We start from the raw sequence: 20,798 nt of genomic DNA, 5'->3' as shown, positions 1-20,798 counted from the left end.
GCACTTTCAAGAAAACAACTTTTATCAGTTTCATTACGCTGTCAACTAGCGACTGTAGAGGAAGTCAGATAACTCAAATAATGACACTGATGGAATTGCATGAAGTAATAGCTTGCAGCAATACTTCCATCTAGCGGCCGTTACCAAAAACTTCATTTTCGACAGCTGTTCTCTTTTACGTATTGCCATTTCATAACATGGAAATGGCCAATCTCATAGGCCTATATATGTGATCCTGGTGTATACATACAAGAGCGCGCCCGTTCGGCGACAAAACCATTCACAAGACAGAAAGAGTAAGTGCAATAAGCCTGTTGCAGTGAAAGCCTTCGAGTTCCTCCTCCATGAAAAAAAACTACTTTCACTTTTACAAACTCTAAACTCTCCCTCACTACTTTTTTCAGCTTGTACCAACAACTTTGAAAAAAAACACACACAATTTAAATAATGGTATTAAGTTGTTACACTGCCTTAAAGAAATACTATCACTATTTTAAGAATAAGTTACTGAAATCACACGTACATTTTCCATAAAGTATCTGGTGCAACCTATGAAGAACCAAGTCATACTGTAGGCCTACTACACAATTAACACAACGAATTGAAAAACCTTAATTCAGTTTACAATCCTAACTTGCCCCTCACACTAATAGCGAAATGCACCAATCTTCATTGAAAACTCACTAACAACGGTTAAAAAGTAACTGTGGTTAAATTAATGTAATTCCGTGCACCATTTATAATCATCAATTACTTACACATGGCTGACAACTCATTTAACTAGATAAAAGGTTGTAATGGTAAACCGTTTCTACAAAGTAGCCCAAGGAGAGAATTTGTGTCATTCATTACAGACGCTATGTTCGGCTTAAGTTTGTCAAGTATGGCGAAGTTCGTTATTCGCCGATGTACGCTCTGCAGGAGGAGGCCTGTCATGTTTGTTCGGCCTTGTTATGAAAATATTCGCTGTCCTCCACTCCCACCTCTTCATGTTTTAACCGGTTAAGGATTTTAGCACATACTTGCCATTCGTTTTTCATATGGAATAAGACGAATTATGTAATATTTTGGTTGCCTCTTCCATGTTACAACATTATAGAACACTAAAGGGTATCAATACATCTGCAGAGATGATAGCCAACGTCTGAAACGGCTGCTCTTCCTCCGTTCTATATCGAAACGAACGTGTCCAATATTTTTGTAGCCTATTTCATTTGTTTGTCTTTCGGTGCTGTTATGTTCCCGGGTTATATTATTTTTATTTAAGTAGTGTTAGATTAAAATCTTACGAAATGATTTAGACCATCTATTTTTCTCAGTTTTTCATACGTATTGATATACTCATGTATAAACTTGTAATAAAAAACCGATGAAATATATAAAGGTAAATGATGAGACATAGAGCATCAGAGACTTTACTTCAATTTGTATACAGTGCCTGCGAAATACGAAAAGCTGGGACCAAACGATGCTATTACATTGTTCAGATCGTGAATGATTCATGCTGCAGTTGTTGTTCTATGCACCTGTTTTAGTGTTTTCTATTAGGATATTAAACACACCTATTGCATAGAATTGCTATGTAGTAAGCAGGCAGTTCATGGGAGAAACAGGATCTTTTATATTTGTTCAATATTCTAAATGATACCACATCTGTTGCAGCAGAAAGACACGACATGATTAGACAAAAAAAATTTATCTTGGAATGTCCTGTTACTTGATTTCTCGAAAATATTCCCTCTCCTCAACGCAACACTCTCACTATTAACCCGATCCAATTAATCTAAATACAACCATTCGTCTCCTAAATCGTCAGTTTAATTATTCTGCTTTGGATAGATGTCAGTAATATAATAGAGCAAAATTACACAACACTCAAAGATTCCTGTGCTATTAGCAAGGAAAGTCTGTTTCTCGTATGTAAAATGGAGGTATTGATTCTTTTCTCAAGGGTACTCATGAGTGAAATTACGAAATTCTAAACTATAAAAACTAGATTCTTCAAATTTGTACCGTAGGTGTATACTAGTATAACTAAAGAACTCACAAAAATTTGTCCTTGTAGATCTCATGGTTAACAAATTATGGGCAAGTTTACATTTTTGGGGGGCGAGTAAGTCAAAAAGCCCCTTGCGTGACAATTTTCTTTTTTTTTTTTTTGTCTTATAATTTGTGAATAGGTTCACCATATACATACTTTTTTAAATAGCCCTGGGTTTCAATGTAGATTCATTAGATAAGTTAAGCATCTAGAATTTTTTTAATATTGTATAATTTTTCTCTTAAAAATAAAAAAGATATTAAAAAAAAACTGAAAAAAATATTGGAATTCTACACACCATAAAACCCAGAGCTATTTTATTCACTACATATCTATGAACTTAAATACCAATTTTGAACTGTCTATCACAAAATCTGCTTTGCAAGGAGCATTTTATAGGAATGAAAGTGTGAGAAAACAGCAATGAAATATTTGAAAACATTACTCATATTAAAATGTTCCTGGTTAAATCAGTGAACCTATGGGAACATCTAACTATCAAAGTAGCGCGGTATATTGAAACAGAAGTCAATGAAATGCAAATAAATCCGAATTGCTCAGTACAGTGCAAAACTGAGCGTGTCGCAGCTGGAATTTAAAGCACCATGGGACCTTTAAAATAGGCGTATGGACTTAAAAATGGCGGTACTGCACCAGTGCTGCTACTTTTTTAATAGAGCGAGGTATGTAGTATTTTATAATGTCAAAAAACAAAATTATGATTTTTTAGATTTTTTTTTTCAAAATTCACTCATGGGTACCCTTAAGGGATACGACGACTGAGTTTCTTTTTTATGAAAATGTTCCTTGAGCACTTATGAAGTTGATAGGAAGAAGTTCTTTCACAAATTTACCTTTTTTTTCAAAACTACATTTTTAAATGTTCAAAACGCTCCATGCAGTTTTCACAAAATTAAATAAAAATATTCGAATATGTCCATGCATATTTTATCAGCTGAAATATAACGATGAGAAATGTTAAGTACGTATCTTGGAAATTAAAAAGTAAAAAAATATTATGTAAGTAAAAATGTGAATAAATAAATATCTAATATTTAAAAAAGTATTGGGCCTAAATTACTCTAGATATCATGAAGTTCTCAACATTAAAGTATTGCCTCTAACCCTAGAATGCATATCGGGGTGACGCGTCATCCAACAAAAACTTATATTTTATTGCCATATTTTGGATGGTTTTCAACAGCTCTCCAATCAGTAGGCTGTGAGTTTCACGAGCTTCATGGCTTGATTAGTAACCCCAGGTATACAGGCACTTTTGTAAGTTTTATATCCGTTTCTTGTCATTGTGTTAGTGATGGCTGTAAGAAGTGATGATATGAAACAAATGAAACAAGCTAGATTTGCTTTATGTCCCAGAGCTGAAGACAGGAAAACAAAATTATCCTGTGTGAAGTGAAACAAACTGACATGCTCAGAACACAGAAGAGATATTTGCGTTGAATGTGCAAAAGGAGGAGGTGTTCTTATCCTGTAAGCCTCAAAATAATACTAAGATTATTTCCAAATTATGCAATATTGTTATAAACATGTGTCTTCTAAAATTAGTGTATTCAATTTGTAAGCAAACTGTAACATATTATTATATATCCCAACTATTTGTTATAAATTTTTAAAACTCATGTGTAAAAATAATTATGTTACCGGCAATATTTATAAACAACATAATTCTATAATAAGTTATCAGTAATTTTTAAGCATTGATTTTCCCATTATAGTTATTAAGTTCAGAATTTCTGGAATTTTGTAATTTTATCAAGTTAATTTGTATTTTCAATTTCAAATTTATTTTTTCATAATCCAAAAATCTTTGCATAACATATCAATAAGGAATATAAGACAAAATAAAAGCCATTGTACACAGTAGGCCCAAAAAATATGTAGGGTGACTAGTAACCCCAGGTATACAAACAAAGCTGCTAGAAAAGGTTATGCAGCCCAAGGTTAAATCAAGAGTTCATATGAAAAATATCAACTTGCTGTATTTAAATGTAATGCAACTTCAACGTTTTGATTGTATTACTAATCTGCATAGTTAAAATTAATTTCGAAACCTGTAGCCCGATTGAGCTGAAAATTTGCACACACCTTATTCGTAATGTATTTAACAAATAGTTAAAAAATTAAAGAAATAGGTTTAAAATTGTAAAAATTTCAAACCTCAGTCCTAATATCCCTTGATTAAAAATATAGCTTACTGTGAGTGATATCTCAGAAGTACCTACCTTGTCATTACAATACAATATACATTCAAAGGCCGTTTATCAATTCTAGCCCTGATCAGTCAACGTGAAATTTTGGTGAACAAAGACGGTGTTGGGAAGGGTTTCTTGAAGTAGGCCTACTGTCGTTTTTCCTGCCTTAATTTCATCAATAAATCATCAATATCAACTTTTAAAAAAACTCGATTAGCTGTTAGTGTCTCAAATATAGCACGTACTTACTCATTACGCATTATTCGCTTTACGTGTGCTACAACAATTCATTAACTTTATTAAGTTGTAGGTGATATTGCCGTTTATCGATTATTTTTAGTCATATTATTTAACCAAATTATATACCAATTGAATTCATTCACTATACACCTAAACATATATATTTCTAATTATGGTTTATTTAATGACGCTCGCAACTGCCGAGGTTATATCAGCGTCGCCGGTCGCGATGTGCCGGAATTTTGTCCCGCAGGAGTTCTTTTACGTGCCAGTAAATCTACAGACATGAGCCTGCTCATTTAAGCACACTTAAATGCCATTGAACTGGGCGGGATCGAACACGCAACCTCGAGCACAGAAGGCCAGCGCTATACCAACTGCGCTACCGAGGCCGACGCACCTAAATATGAAAATAAACTTTCGTTTTCACTATAATATAAAAAGGCATCCCTCATAGTACTTTCTCTTTATACTTCGCACAATAAGAAAGTAAAAAGAAGAGACATATTAAAAATAAGCTGAAATCATCCTTGCTGAATGAAGGAAAGTAGGCTAAAGAGTTATATTCACAGCATTACTCCTTTGCAAAAGAAACTCCTAGCATGATGACTTAGTCTGCTACACCAGAATGATAGAGCCAATTGTTTGCAATCGAATTATATGGGAAGTAATTTTTAAGAATGAATACATTTCGCGGCTTTATAAAAAGTATTACGTCTGCGTTTCTCTAACAAGCAAACGTTCTGATGGGGGCAGATAGAAAAGTTAAATTTTTTCTTCCACCATGTTAATAATGTCAAAAGAAGTGTTTATACAAATTTTGGCCACTCGACCGGAATTACGAGGCCGTCCAGAAAGTGATTTTCTCTGGGGCCGTTTATAGAAAAAAAAACACAATTGCATGGAAATATTTATTGAAACTGATACAGCAATTGTTGCGCTATTCGTGAACATATCCCCCACTGGAATTAATATATTTGTCATACCATGGGGTCAATTTTTGTGTCGTAGAAGTCAGCTGCCTCAGATCGGAACCAGCGTTCGACTGCGTCTGCTCCTCTCTATGTCGATCCCATGATATGAGAAGTGTCTCAGTTCCGATGGAAAATATGTTGAAAAATAGCTCAATAATTGCTGTGTCTGCTCCAATAAATTTGTCCAATGAAATCGTGTTTTTTTTGTTAACGGCCCCTGGCGAACTTATTCTTTTACGGCCCTCGTAATTGCGGTCGAGTGGCCAAAATTTGTAAAAGCACTTCTTTGACATTATTAACATGGTGGAAGAAAAAAATTTAAATTTTTTAACTGCCCCCATCAGAACGTTTGCTTGTAAGCTAACAATAAAATTGAATGGTTTGGTAAACGAATGCACTAAACCACAACCAAAATATTCGTCGAAATTTTATTGTAATATCGACAACAAATTAATGCATATTCAATATTTAGAATGAAAATGTAAATTCAGAATACATTTTTCTTAAGTATTACAGAACATACCAAAATAGAAGTAGTTTCATAAATTATACTTTATTTACCTCTTCCCTATTTTTAATCAATTGCATCGCTTGTTTCTCCTTAGAATCAAGATTCTCGTTCTTCATTACATTATGAATCCGGCTCCACCCAAAAGTCTCATGTTATGTGTTATGGCATTTTTGATAATCACTTGCTGCTGCCAGGAAGTCAAAAGGAGGCTAGCAATGACCAAGGAAGCTTTTAATAAAAAAGGAGCATCTTCTGCGGACCTCTGGAAAAAAGAACTAAGGAAGAGCCTAATGAAGTGCTTTGTATGGAGTGTGGCACTGTATGGGGCAGAAACATGGACATTGCGACGAAGTGAAGACAAGCGACTAGAAGCATTTGAAATGTGGGTATGGAGAAGAATGGGACGTGTGAAGTGGACAGACAGAATAAGAAATGAAGCTGTGTTGGAAAGAGTGGCTGAAGAAAGAAAGATGCTGAAACTGATCAGGAAGAGGAAAAGGAATTGGTTGGATCACTGGCTGAGAATAAACCGCCTACTGATGCACTGGAAGGAATTGTGAACGGGAGAAGAGCTCGGGGCAGAAGAAGTTATCTGATGATAGACGACATTAAGATAGATGGATCATAAGAGGAGACAAAGAGGAAGGCAGAAAATGGAAAGATTTGAGAAAGCTGGGTGTGCAGTGAAAGACCTGAATGAATTAATTAATTAATTAGTTAATTAATTAATGGATGAATTAATGAATGGATGAATGGATGAATGAATGAATAGATGAATGAATGAATGAATGAATGAATGAATGAATGAATGAATGAATGAATGAATGAATGAATGAATGAATGAATGAATGAATGAATGAATGGCTTTCTGTGAATTATTCATGAACATTTCATATTACTCTCTGCAACATTCGAGGAGAAATTACTGTCACAATACATACATACATACATACATACATACATACATACATACATACATACATACATACATACATACATACATACATGCCATCGGCGTGGCTCAGTCGGTTAAGACGCTTGCCTTCCGGTATGAAGTTGCGCTCGGGCGTGGGTTCGATCCCCGCTTGGACTGATTACCTGGTTGGGTTTTTTTCGAGGTTTTCCCCAACCGTAAGGTGAATACCAGGTAATCTACGGCGAATCCTCGGCCTCATCTCGCCAAATACCATTTCGCTATCGTGAATCTCATCGACGCTAAATAACCTCGTAGTAGATACAGCGTTAAATAACCAACTAAAAAAATACATACATACATACATACATACATACATACATACATACATACATATGTGCGCATTAGCATACCTTATCATAACATACCACATCCATCTAAAAGAAAAGTTATCTGTATTATAGGTCACGGAATAGGGGGAGGTTAAGGCCGAGTAAACTCCAACATCATAATATAGCCGGAAAGATTACATCAATGGAGAAAATCTATGACCTTTTAGAAATCAAACCCGCTACCTTCCGGCTCGCAGCTCAAACCTTTTACCGCGACGTTATCGCGCGTCCCATATGCCTACTTACATAATTAATTACGTACTTCGTGAACATGATTCTGTACTACACAAGCCACACCTGTAGCTCCAGTACTAGCGCGCTGGCCTTCCGTCTAGACATCCAGGGTTCGATTCATGACTAGGTCGAGATGAAATGTTTGGTGGACAAAGCAAACGTTTCAGATGGTTTTTCTCGGGGTGCTCCCGTTTCCCTTTATCATTCCAACACTCTCCATGTTCCCCTAATTTAATCAATAATCTGAAATAGTTAATATTGGGGTGAAGTATTTAGAGTATACGGGCTTCGGTTGCTTATATAGGAAGGATTGGGGCTTAAACCTTTGGGAGTTATCAGGCTACTGCTCCGAGAACAGGATCAGGCTCTGTCAAGATGACCCACCTGCCAGCATTGAATTAACGAATACACCAGGCCATCTGTCGGACTTGGACAATCATTGCACACACAGGGCGAAAAGCCAAGAAAAGACAATAATCATTTATAAGTTGTGTGTTTGTTGGAATCATAAACAGGGTTATTCACGAAGTGTGACCCGAGCTTTAGGAATCAGTCATGTAGGTTTCTTTTGTGCAAAATGTCATATGAACGCAGGTTCAGTTATCATTAGTGTTTTATTTATTTATAACAATCCATACGTCGTACTGTTTGTAACTCGTTTGCGTCTTAATACAAATAATGGGTCCTGCACTAAGGGGAGTGGGAACCTGCTGTGACATGTAAGGGAAGAAGGATTGGTCTGGTGACACCATTCGTCAATGATCAGGTTTGACATCCACATTTCGCAATATTACATTGGAAGATGCATCTTTACAGACCAGACAACGTATAGCCTATATTCTCAACATGATAGTTCGCCCCCCTCACCTTTCTCGTACAGTGGAAGGTCATTTACATGAATATTTCCCTGGGTTACCAGATCCAACCCCTTTAGATTTTTGCATTTGGGTGGGTGAAAGTCGTGTACCAGGCAAAAGTACAAACAAGAGAACAATAACTACTTGCCCGTATTGTGAATGCAGCTGCGCTCAAAGTCATGCCGAGCTACGAAATGCTAGCTCGGGATTCACATCTATGCGGCCAAATGAATTAATGTGAAAGAAGGAATATTTAAACATATGCTTTCAAGTTGAGGTATGCTTATTTTCTATTTAATATAGTAGGCTATATTTTAATAATCTTTCTGTGCATTTTTGATTCCCTTTAATTCTGCTCATAACCGTTCCTATTTTGTTAGGATTGGAACAGCTGTAGCTTCTTAAATATTGATCATCGGACCTACGCTCATATGAAATTTTTCTCTTGAAATGACCTATATAACTGATTCCTAAAGCGCGGATCATACTTCATTACTCATCTGCTTATAGCCTGCTTATTGCAAAAATTGGAAAACTTTTACCCAGGACTCAATACACTCTAAAAGACATATGGGAAAGAAGAAAAAGAAGAAGAAGTAAAAGGAGAAAAGAAGAAAAAAGCAACATGTACTGATTGTATGTGACGCCCAAACATAATACTGTATTACACTATGGTTATAGGTTACGTAAGTACTTAAAAATGTAAATAGATTCATTCAAAGCGTTTAGGAGCGACTTCGATTTATTCTTATGTCTCGAGGAGAGAAAATTCCTTTGTAACGTCAGTCAGATAGAGAGTGGCCTGTGCTTTCACCCGTACCAAGTACATATTTTTTTCTTTTATAATTTCTCTCGTCTTTATTCGACACACATTGCAGCACACAGCAACCAAAACAAGGTGAAAAAATAGGTTTTTCATCTACAACTTAATCTATTGCCTAAGGTCAAAATTGTATTACGTTGTTCGGCTGTCACATGTGCGTTTAATTATCTATTAACGTTCTTGTCTGGGTCACAAAAACATTTTACACGTTGTCTTCTTCATTTATCACATCTCTATAAGCTTTTTATTTCCACCTTGTAGCTATGTTGTTTTTATAACATATTTAGGTCAGTGTGGGCGTCTCTCCACTTACAATCACGCAGAACAAGATGTGCGAACTGGTTTCTTGATCATGTCCTTGTTTTCGTGTCGCCGTCGATGGCCTTGCGGCTCCCATGCTGACCGCTGCTGGATCTGAAGTTCAAGGGTTCAAAGCTTTTCGAAGGTGATGGATTTTAAAGGGCGATAAAATTCTTAACATAACTTCCTCCGCGAGAGGCCGTCATAGATTTACGGCACGTGAAAGAATCCTAGCTCTGTCCTCCAAGATAAATATGCCAGTCATTTCTTACCACCTTAAATTTCGAAACTGAATAAGTGCCTAATTGTTTTCGTCACCATTTATATCTCTAGCGCAGTAGTAGTAGTGTAATAAAATCTATTTTAGACTACATAAAGAAGAACTCTATGTTTCTTGGTCTTTGCACTAGTATCTACAGAGACATCATTTTATTTTTACTAACATTTCTAATATTAACCTGGCTATACCTTTGCTGTCCCCTTCCACGACTGGAGTTCGATGATATTGGTGTAAAATACAAACAAATCACTTTACTAGGTATAGGAGGGAAGAAAAGTAGTTCATCCATTTACGTGAAGTAGGAAATATCGCGATTTTGAGTTTGATAATTTTCATTAGGTTTTTCTTTAATCAAAATACAGTACTATATTAACAATAAGTTTTTTACTCATGAACTGAGCTATCCATTCGGACATATTCATTATGCAGTGTATATTACACTGTCTAAAGCACATTAGCGTACAATTTAGAGAATGAAGTTAAATTGAAAAATAATCATAATATGGATATTTAAAAACATTTTTGAAAATGGTGACCGTTCATTTCGACACAGGCTTCAGTTCTTTTGTGCATATTATCGCACTATAGACTATTGTAGGCCTACATAATTCCAATTAGCAGTTTCGTCCTTCGTACTAGTAATTCATGTGGAAATAATTCAGTACCTAATCTATAAAAGATTATCTGACGTACTGTAAATTCAATCTTCACTTCTGCCCGATCCGAAAAGATAAAAAATACTTAGGCATGCTATCTACTTTCCATCCAAGTAGTAAACGTCGCAGGGTCGTAGAAAGAAAGGAAGTCCTTTCAGTTAAGTTATTTTAAACAGTTGTATAATATTACATAGACGCCCAATTCCTAACAGAAATTAATGTTTTCATAAAAGAGCTAAGACAGCCCAGCCATTAGCCTTTACAGAGGGGCGTGAAGTAGTAGGTGGGGAAAATCGGGATACGACGTAGGCAAAGGACGACAGTACCTGTATGAAAATATGGTTCAATATTGAAAACTCTTTCGTCACTGAAAAACGCGAATATATTTATAGAACGTACTATACTCACTAACTCAGTACTGTTTAGTATCACCGTTAAGGCACTTTGACTGCATACGCGGCTTTGGTTCTGTGTGGGGGACGATTGGAAGTTTACTAGTAGAAGGGGCGGGAGTGGAGTACATTAAAAAACTCAGGTACAATAAAAATTGAAGTAAAAATAAAATGACGTCCCTATATATATAGTGATTAGGACAGCATCGAGCTCCAACAGTCCGTTTCCACCCGGGAAGGGCTCGATACTCAGTTTGACTGGAGACTGAATGTTCCCAATGGCCGTTCTGGAAGTTTAGCAAAGAGAAAAATCCCGTCACCATAGGGGATTGAACCCGGAACTTCCAGTTCGGAGCCAATGCTCTATCAACTGAGCTATCCGATCGTTGCAATAATAATAATAATAATAATAATAATAATAATAATAATAATAATAATAATAATATTATTATTATTATTATTATTATTATTATTATTATTATTATTATTATTATTATTATTATTATTATTATTATTAGGCAGTTTCTTCTCAGCCAGTGACCCAATCAATTCCTTTTTCTCTTTCTGATCAGTTTCAACATCATTCTTTCTTCAACTCTTTCCAACATATCTTCATTTCTTATTCTGTCTACTTCACACGCTCCATTCTTCTCCATATTCTCATTTCAAATGCTTCATTTCGTTTCTCTTCATTTCGTCGTAATGTCCATGTTTCTGCTCCGTACAATGCCACATTCCACACAAAGCACTTCACTAGTCTCTTAATTAAGATAGTATCGCGAAATGTTTACAAGAATGAAACATATAAATGATGAATATTTTGTGTGCATCACAAACTACGATTGTCTTTCTTTTTTCTTAATTAAATAAATGAAAAATTAAATAATACTTAAATCTGATTTTTTATTATTATAGTACTACTTTTTTTTTCGAAATGTTTTAAAACAGACTTTGTCAACATGGCTGCCTTTCACTTGTAAAATATGCTAGTCATGAAAAATTAGTAAAATTGTATTATGCAACAGAAATTACTAAGACTTGTCGTTTGTCGCCCATAGCTATATTGGTAAACTGTCACTTGTCACTAGTATCTTTAATGCAATAGGCCCCAAGTCTGTAATAATAGTGATGAAATAAAATTAAGAATTATAGATTACATCATATTTGAAATCGCATATAGTAAAATTCTGCATGCAAATTATTATGGATATTTTCCTGTTCACAGAATACGTAATAGACATGGGTACTATTTGTAACTCTGAGTCGGATACAACTAGAAATGCTGACCAGAATGTCATTTATAAGATATTAGATTTTGTATATTCAATGTGGTTTTAGTTCCAATTATTCAATTTAAAGTTACATTTGTTGAATATTAGTTTCTTGCTCAGCTTATCCTGGTTCTCCTCTCGTATTTGGTATAGAAAAACTTTAGCATATGGAACGCAATATAAATAACCCGGAAAAGTAGTTAAATAGTAGGATTATTGTATATCGAATATCTAAATATTTACTTTAGAAACAAATAAAATATATGTGCTTTTTCATCAAATGACTAACCTCTTATATCACTTACTGTTCGTAAATAAGTATTTTTTGACTTGTCGAACTTGGTCTCCTCATAAACAATAAATTGAATGAGTTCATTTTCAAACAGAAACATTGTATCACCTTTTTCTTCAACTAATTGGATGCTTTGGCCTGCTCCGTCTTCACTCGTGTGTAGACATTTAACCAGCATCAGATATTTATAACCAGCGAGACTTCCTTTTCTTGTAGTTAGCATTGCGCACGATTATCTCTCAAGATAAGATCAAACAAGGGAAACGTAAGCTTTCTTTAAGGAAAGGAGACAAATTTCCACTTCCCCGTTAGGAATAAATTCTGCGCAGAACTCGCCAGAATGTGAACGGGAGTTTTCTGGCAGTAATCAAAAGTATAGCCATGCGGCTAAAAGTATAGAGTTAATCGAGCGTCAAGAAAGATTAAAAGTCCTTTAAATTTGTTAAGAATTAAGTTTATAAAAAAATAATACGGGTACAGTTCTTCATAAAACAATGGCGCTTATTTAGGCTCAAACTATTTCGGAACTAGAGAATGCATGTGGTGCAACAGCGCTGATATGACCGAGCCGTACCGAGTTCATGTGAATAAAAGAGAAGCGATATATTGTTGGTAATAAAATATGTGACTATTCTTATATAATTAGCTGCAGTAGTGAGGAGTAAGGATTAACAGGTATCGTTGCGGTTTTTCGAATTCACTAAAAGGAAACATATTTTGAAAGATATTATGCCGGTAATACGTTATCAGAGCGAAATGAAGGAGAAATATGATGTGAACCAGTAATTATTGTTGAAATCGACGAAGGCAAATTTGAGGTCAATCTTTGAAAAAACTATAAATAATTATGGCCGCATTGGCTTTGCGTTTTTGATCCAAGGAAAATAATTCGTCTTTTACGAAAATACTTGCAGCAACCATAAGCTATATAAAGGGCACGTATAATATTCCGTCATATTGGCGATATTGTATACTTACAAGGGAAGTACCCCAGCTCGAACGGCTAAAACCGAGTGTAAATGCGTTCAAAATACAGAGTTGTGGTTGTTCTACCACCCTTCAAGGTTATTTATCTGTAAAACTCCCCAGTCGTATACAATCAATGATTGAAGAATAACGAATCTAATGACTAGAGAAGCGCAAATTGCTGAAGAAACAACACCGTGTAACAGACAGTTATGACAAGCAGATCCACAAAATACATAAATGAGGTATTATGTGGCAAGAAGCTACACGGCATTTGCTTTAAATAATATACGAGTATAGGGTATTTCAGAAGTCAGTTCAAACATTAAACCGCTATAAATATTATAATATGAGATAGGGAAAAAAACAAGAACATCATAGTGTTGGACAAACAACGGGGTTTACAAAACATTGGGAAGATGTTCGCCGTTCTCTTGTTCAACGTACATCTTTCTTTCTGCGACACCATGTACAGCATTTTGCAGATAATGTCTTGGAATATTGGCAATTTCTTGCGAGATGGCATCTTTCAGTTGCAGTAGGGTTCTTGGATGTATCAGGAAAACTCATTCTTTAAGGTAACCTCACAACCAAAAGTCGACCGGATTGAAATCTGGAGATCGCGGAGGTCACATTGTTGGAAAATGCCTACTGATGACTTTTGTCGGAATATTTATAATATTTATAGCGATTTAATATTTGAACTGACTTTTGAAATATCCTATATATTAACATATGCAGTGCGTACCTGTCCGTATATCCCGATCTAGAAGATGCTGTGTTGTGGTACGTTCTTCCCTTATTCGTCACAGAATGCAAATCTGGAGTTTCAATGAAGTGATTAAAACACAACGGAATGGAACAGTATGCACACTTAACAAGGGCAATATGTGAACATGCTACATCATCTTCCGTGTATCCGAACTGCAATAGTTCAATATCACAAGTCACATGATTGCATTTTGCGCGTCACATAATCCAAAATTACCTTGCAGTTGGATTTCAAACGAATGCAGCTGTAACTGTTCATTAGTTTCCTGTAAGAATTGTAACCGCGATTAAAATAATCATAAATATTGTCCAATGTTAGATCATCAAGACACTGTAGCACACTAGGTCGTGGTATTTTTGAGAGTGCAGGTAAGTATTCACTTTGACTTGCAGTTCCTTTATTTGTTGGAGAAGACGTTCCAGAACTGTTGGAACTCTCATACCCATGTGCTGTTTCTTCTCCGCCATCACACTCACAATCATTATTCCTATCCAATATGTCGGTATCTACTTCTGATAATTCCCGGTAGTATGTTTGCATTACAACGTCACGTAACATGCATGCAAACGGCTAATCCTCACTCCAATTACATCCTCATTATCCGGTATGTAAGTTCGACGTACCTTTTCGCGCAGCAGGTAAACAATGTTCACAGGATTAATTGACTTCAGCCTACTCATGTCCGCCGTTAATACGTGCACTTCACTATTGCACACCGCAATGGTCTCGCTCGTACTGTCTGTACAGCTACGAAATAGTGAGGCTAGTACGCTAACTTTCAGATGGCGATAGCGGCCGCACACGTAGTTTTACAGATGAATGGCATTGATAGCTATTCGAACAGGTACAACATTATATTTTAAACGCGTTTCCAGTCGGTTTTAGCCGTTCGAGCTGGGGTACCCTTGTTAGTTGTTATCGTACCGGCACGGTTCAAAGACTCCGCACCTATTCTTCATTCTCCTGTATCTTCATCCCTCTTAGTCCCAAATATTCTCCTAAACATCCTATTGTCAAACACCCTTAACCTCTGTTCCTCTCTCAAAGTGAGAGTCCAAGTTTCACAACCATACAGAACAACCGGTAATATACTGAAACTGTTTTATAAATTCTAATTTTCAGGTTTTTTTAGAGCAGACTGGAAGATAAAAGCTTCTCAAACGAATAATAACAGGCATTTAATTTCCTCCCGAGTGTCATTTATATTTGTTACTGTTGTATATTATTAAAGAAAAAAGTCAGTTCTGACAGTCGTCATTGTAGCATGTGATCTGGTAGCGATGTTGCCAGCTCTACCGGGGAAAACCAACAAGGTGATTTCTATGTCTATAAAATACTCGTACATAGAGGCAATGTGTTCAAAGCTAGTTCATACAGAAAAGTTAAGAAAAAGTTTTCAAAAAAATTTAATAATATATATTGTTCATTGCTTTTACTATTCTGATTCTATGTTATGGCACATTGTGAAATTTAACTACAATAAAACACGGAAATCAACAAAAATAAGAGCAATTAAATCATGATAAACACTGGTAGGTACGGTAAGTAAATTAAACAAGATCGCTGACAGTGTTACTTCTAACCCAACATACTACACCAACTTAAACTGCATTAATACGTAATCTGGACATCATCTCACTGGCTTTGCTAAGAAGCACAGCTCCATTTCTGTATTTTCCATTCTTTTCTTTAGGGGAAGGGGATGAAACCTTGTTGTTTTCTTTTTTGTTCAACACTTGGTTGTGAACAGTATTTCTATTTATTTGATTTGACGACAATGAAATTTGCTGAAATTTGAATTTTTAGATTTTCACGGTGATTGTGATCAGAAGTATACAGGGATGTTTCCGATATCTGATAACGAATTTGAATGACATCATGTGCGTCAGGAGTCACATGATAGCTGAACTGTGGCGCGAGGTGACAGACCAGTAGTGAGTGATCTCAAAGTCAGAGTGCACGGCGACTCACAGCAGAAATTCCCAAGAAAATCGAGCCTTTTTGGGTGGGGTAAATTACGATCCTTTCCAATGCCAAGTACAGTTAGGTGAAAGTAAAAGAAGCCTACAATAAACGAGGTTTCGTTATTTCCAAGAAAGCCATCGTATGTGTACTTAATAAGATTGGTAAAGCTCGAATGGAATTAATTTGTATCATCTCGTGGGGTGCGGCGACTTGTGACAGGGGGTGGATTTGCTTGCTTTTTCCACTCTCCAATCCGAGCTTTGCCAATTTTATTAGGTATACACAAGATGTCTTTCTTGGGAATAACGAAACCACGTTTTTTGCAGGTTCCTATGATTTTCACGTAACTGTACTTGGCATCGGAAAGGGTTGTTATGTACCCCTCCCAAAAAGGCTCGATTTTCTTGGGCATTGCTATTGTGATACACCGTGCACTCTGATTATGAAATCACTCACTACTGGTCTGTCACCTCTCGCCGCAATTCAGGTGTCGGTGTGACTCCTGACGCACATGATGTCATTCAAATTCGTTATCAGAGATCGGAAACAACCCTGTACTTTTGGGCATTCCACCGTGTAAGGGAGACTGTTGTACCTTTAGCATAGTGTACCTTTGAACATTTTTTGTTTTTAATTTTTTGCTACTACCTAGAGGACTCAAACTGAAGTAGATTGTAGGGAAAGCCGCTAAGTAGATTTGGTCGTAGTTTTGGTTTGATTTATTGCAAAATGTGAGTTCTGTGAACGAAAGAATCTATTTTAGTACCAAAAGTAAACATTTCGTTCATTGATATATGTTATCTAACATAAAACCCGATTGTATATGTTACCATCCATTAAGTACAATGTGTCCCGTATCATCTGGTGAGTAATAACATATTTTAATTTTCATGATTTATTCGAATCTCTAGTTTTGGTAGCCATATTTGTTTAAACGTGCACCCTCTTGTACTTTTGAACTCAGAACATCATGTCCCAAGGTACATAATACTATTGCTTTTTTTCTTTATTTTATTTTAAGATATGTCACGAAGTAAGTCCGGAATTAAGAGGTCCCCTAATTGATCCGGATGCCTTGAAGAAAGCTGTTGAAGCAATTCTTGTACCTCCAGGAAATAAAATCTGAATCAGAGAAGCCTGCTCTGGTTTATGATTGCAAATACATTTTAAATATGATTGTCAGTTCTTACAACTATATTCCCCCTATAATACATGTATTTCAACTTACAAGATGGTATGTTCTAAGGTACATGAACCTGTTGTACCTTTGAAAATATTACATTTTATTTTTTCCATCCTTAATAGATGTGTAGAACAGGAAAATATATACACGAAGGACTTTTTAATAATATAGCATAATAATTATAATAATTTAATACAAGCAACTGTGTTTTCAGACTGGGTGACAGACTGGAGCTGCTGATTCCATATTTCGCGGCTCACACGGAACGAGATTAGCTCCAAACCAAAGAAGAATGCAGAATGTTCTGCATAATTTATTACCACAGCTGACTGGCTGGGGAATTTGTATGAATGAAGAATGAACATCTCTTAGAGCAGTAAATGAAATGGTCAGATTCTTGCATCCATACCAAATTTATTTAATAGCATAAAGTAGTGACAAAAACCAAGTCGCTTTATATTACTAAATGATCAACATTCATCTTCGCTTTTAGTTTGTATTCTCATGTACGACCAGCTATTTTAAGCATTATAACTTTTCTTAAGGCGACCTTGTGGTTCCATTTGTCTTCATCAACATAATTATGACTATATTAATTTATCACTTTAACAATATTAATATCATTATACGAGCAGGTTTATCTGTTTTGTTCCCATTAAAGTTGGCAACTCCATCTCTGTCGTAATCTTCTATTCTTTCATAGTTTCTTCAGTTTATACTACAGCATTGATTTTGAATTCTGTACTTTTTATTTCTTGTCATTATATGAAATAACCATTTTATAGGTCTATAATGAAAATATATTGTATTTACATCTAACACTTTGAGTTTGTTTCTAATGTTTTCTTTAAAGAATTGGTTCTGAAGATAAAATTATTCCTGCCCCAGATCTTAAAACTTCTGTTCCCATTGTTTCCGGCTCTTTTATAAATTTCAGTCAATTACCAATTAATTATTAGAGCCGTAAGCTAAAACTGAGAATTCTATTGATTTATAAAATTGTAACTTACGTCTAGTTATTTTGGTAATCTTACGTTTAGAACTCTATTTAATGTACAATATGTTGTATATGTCAATAATTTCCTTCAATAATATCTTTCATATTATTTTTTTCAGACAATCTAATTTGCAGCCAATATAAATTCTAGCTATTGACTTACTATATTAATTCCGATCCTCTATGGTAATTATTCTTCATCTTTTATGCTGGACGTCTGATAATGTCGATGTTTTTCTTTGTATGTCTTAGATTTTTATAGGTAGTTTATGTGCTACTTTTGTAGCTAGCAACAATATTATTTGGTCATCAGAAAATACAAAAATTTTAGATCAACCTTGTTAAAAATAAAATCAAAGTTTATTTATATACGTAGGTATTTGTAACGCCGGCAACTGGTTGTTGTTGTTTCTTCAAGATTTTATCAGTTGTCTAAGAATCTCTTTATCCACTGCTTTCAGATTAATTGTGTTATGGTTTTAATAGATTAACGTCTACCTCTCAATAACTTGTAATTGTTGCAGATAACATTGCGTCGTAAGTTACATTTAAATCGTTGCTGAAATAAACAAAACAAACCCGTGTTTTATGGTATTATTCAATTTTGAAGAAAAATAATAAATAGAAATGACAAGACATAGCAGTCTAACATTAGTTTTTACCTTAATTTCGGATAATTGGATATTTTGTTCTCCAACATAAATCAAAGTTCTTGGATGGTAATGTCTTCACTACTAATTTTATTCCGTTCTTTACTGACACAAGTTTTGCTAATGGCAACGTTCTTCTAAATATATGAGCTTTACATGTCATTTACAACTAGACCTATATCCTAAACGTTTCAACTATTTATTTTTCGCATTTTTACTTTGTTACTTTTGATGTTTACTATAATTATATTAATGACACACTTAAACGTGAAAAATGTAAATTTTGGTTAGTTGCTCGGATGAAGACATTTTGTTGAACTTTTATAAATTAGCCTACATGGATTGTTTTAGATTTATTTTTCGAACAGATTATTTTTTAAATGTTAGATATTAATGAATTTATTTGTAACATTTACTTCTAAAATTAGCCAATAATCATAAATAAAGCAGTGCTTTCAAAATTCCGTTCCGTACTTGAGAAGATTATTTTTTAAATGTTAGATGTTAGTGAATTTATTTGTAACATTTACTTCTAAAATTAGCCAATAATTATAAATAAAGCAGTGCTTTCAAAATTCCGTTGCGTGTTTGAGAAGACTTACTTGTTGATTTCGTTATTTATTTGTTACTTTGAGACATGATTTCAGAAATACTTAATATATACCTTAGCTCATAATGCAACAAGTCAACGCCTCAAAAATGGATGCAATTGATGGTGCATTTTTTACTTGTACAGAAACGTTATTTATTTAAGAATTGGTGAATGTTGTACTGCTTATGAAACAAGAATCAGTGTCATATTTTCTGGAAGTAGTCTATACATTGAAATTTCATAACATAATTTCGTAACATGGCAATAAATATCAAATTTATCTTCTAAAAGTGTGTATTTAAAAACAATCTTAATATAATTAACAATTTCAGAATTTAACGACGAAACAAACACCAGTAGAATAGAAGATATGGAATATTTCCGGAACAACTTGCCAGAAAAAATAGCAATGAATTGATTATCACATAGTAAAGGATAAAAATATGGGAGAGGAGTGAAAAGTTGTTCTACTCAGAAAATATTTCTGCCTAACTTGTCACATAATTTTATCTTTTTTTATGGTGCGCGATGAAAAGAGCATAAGTCATTAATTGCAAGTTTTTAGTAGAGCAAAAGTAAAATTTCAAATGAGAATATGATTATAATGGGCTGAAATCTGACGCTCTAAATCATTATGAAGGAGGAGAGACATATGACCTCTATACATTTGAAGAAGTACATTTTTTTTTGCAATCACGTGGATATCATAAATCAAAACCACCATTTCTGACTTACGCCCTTTTTACTGGGCACCAGAGATATTATGTTACTAAGAAATAAAGCAATTTAAATGTACAATGTACATACTATGTGGAAGTATGTACAGAAATTATTATAGACGCAAGAAAATGTTACACAATATTTTCAGTATGTTTTTTTTATTATTATTATTATTATTTTTATGCAATGTACAATAATTTAAATATGTATAAATCTAATATATTTAAAATAAAAGTTGTATATTATCCAAAAAAAAACAGAGGAGCAGTCTTTCGGTCATTTCAATAAGCAACATTTCCCCAGACCTGTTTTCCATTTGATGGCCCGACTTTGTCTAAAAGCAGTCTATGTACTGTATGTAATATCCAATCAAAGACAAGTTTCAAATTTAGATATTTCTCACGGTAGAATGCCATGAAACATTACAACATTGAAAAGAAATATCCTGCTGGAATAATCTTTCACTATGCTAGCCTACAAAGATAACAATCAGGTCACTTTGCTCGATCCGAAAATTTTCCTTATTTTGTAATTATATCAAAGCAACTAAGCAAATAATTTGGC

Source organism: Periplaneta americana, chromosome 8 (assembly GCF_040183065.1).
Source record: "Periplaneta americana isolate PAMFEO1 chromosome 8, P.americana_PAMFEO1_priV1, whole genome shotgun sequence".
NCBI classification, from domain to species: domain Eukaryota; kingdom Metazoa; phylum Arthropoda; class Insecta; order Blattodea; family Blattidae; genus Periplaneta; species Periplaneta americana.
This window is presented reverse-complemented; position numbering follows the sequence as displayed.